Here is a 1,854-nt window from a genome sequence, read left to right on the forward strand (position 1 = left end):
GTCTGAGATGTTGTCGTGGGGATTTTTGGGAGCCACTCTCCCAGTTTGGGCGTCACGTCCCCAATGTTCCCATTACCACGAGAACCACTTGTGCCTTAACCTTCCACATCTTTTCTAGCTCTTCTTTCACCCCTTGGTATTTCTTGAGCTTCTCGTGATGATGATGATGATATCTCCCCCCTGACCTGTCGTCCTGGCTCCCCCTTGCTGGAGCATTCGTATTGTACCTCGTCAATCTCTAGTTGTGATAGCAGGTGCTTCTTGCGGATGTTATGCTCCAGCAAGAGTGAGCCAGGACGACAGATCAGGGGGGAGATATCATCATCATCATCACCCCCACAATTGGAGACTGGGTACCAAGCCCCAATAATAGACCTGGATAAGCTTGATTCAAGAGCTGCTGACCTGAGATATAAGATTATAAGCAAGATGGACACCTGGAACTCCCGTAGCCGGTTACCAAGACTAAGTGACGTGCCTTCTAAAAGTCTACTAGATGATATGAATGCAGCACTAAGAACAATCCCTACTACGACCATCACTGAGACCAACAGGCTCATATACACCACAGCAACTGTCATCCTTGAGATGATTGGCTACAAGTTCAACAAAGGCCATAAGGAGCAGTATGGAGAAGGAGGTTGGAGAACAAGATCAAGGCAGCACAGGGAGAAGTTAGCCAGCTATTGGAATTGCAGAAAGGCGTGATAAGGAAAGGGGTACCTAAGAAGTACAACTCACTGTCCATACCTGAGGCCTTAGAGACTGCCAAGCAAAGGCTCACAGCCCTGGCCACACGGTTGAAAAGGTACACCAGAGAAGTTGAAGCCAGGAAAATAAACCGAACGTTCTCCACTGAGCCATCCAAGGTGTACTCTCAGTGGCAGGGTAATAACATGAGAACAGACCCATCAAGGCTGGAGACTGAACAGTTCTGGAAGAGCATATGGGAAAAGGAGGCATCACACAACAACGCTGCCCAGTGGCTGGAGGACCTGAGAGCAGACCACAGCAACCTCCCTGCACAAGACCCAGTAATCATCACAATGGCAGGCATTCAAGAGAGGTTCTCAAGTATGAAAAGCTGGACAGCACCAGGCCCTGACATGATCCACGCCTACTGGTTAAAGAAGCTAACTTCACTCCATGAGCACCTGTTCGGGACAAATGAACCAGCTACTAATGAGACAGAACCAGCTACTAATGAGATAGAACCCACCCTGAGTAGTTAACAGAAGGCCAGACAGTCCACCCAATAACCTGCCAATGCACATCATGGAAGCTCCTGTCAGGCATCATAGCAGCTAAGATGAGCAAGCACATGGCTCAATACATGAGCAGTGCCCAGAAAGGAATTGGTAGTAACACCAGAGGAGCAAAGCACCAGCTACTGGTTGATAAAGTAGTCACTCAAGATTGCAAGACCAGGCATACCAACCTGTGCACTGCCTGGATTGACTACAAGAAATCCTATGACTCAATGCCTCACACATGGATCCTGGAATGCTTGGAACTGTACAACATCGACAAGACTAAAAGCCTTCATCAAGAACTCAATGGGAATGTGGAAAACAAATGTGTCTGAATTACTTTAGTTCGTATCAACCTTTAGCAACTACAGCCTTCATCAAGAACTCAATGGGAATGTGGAAAACAACCCTAGAGGTCAACTTCAAGCCAATTGCACAAGTCAACATCAAGTGCGGTATCTACCAAGGAGAGACTCTGTCCCCGCTGCTGTTCTGAATAGGGCGGAACCCCCTCAGCCAGATCATCACCAAGAGTGGTTACCGATACCGACTATGGAATGGAGCAACCATCAGCCACCTCCTCTACATGGATGACATCAAGCTG

The 1,854-nt window shown here is 48.0% G+C and overlaps 1 protein-coding gene across 6 annotated transcripts in view; it reads right to left on the reverse strand.

The window, feature by feature from the left end:
- The window catches only part of cnot10 (CCR4-NOT transcription complex, subunit 10), a 69,455-nt gene that overhangs the window by 42,224 nt on the left and 25,377 nt on the right, over window positions 1-1,854 (reverse strand). The window lies entirely within an intron of this gene.

Source organism: Monopterus albus, unplaced genomic scaffold (genome assembly GCF_001952655.1).
Source record: "Monopterus albus unplaced genomic scaffold, M_albus_1.0 scaffold278.1, whole genome shotgun sequence".
NCBI lineage: Eukaryota > Metazoa > Chordata > Actinopteri > Synbranchiformes > Synbranchidae > Monopterus > Monopterus albus.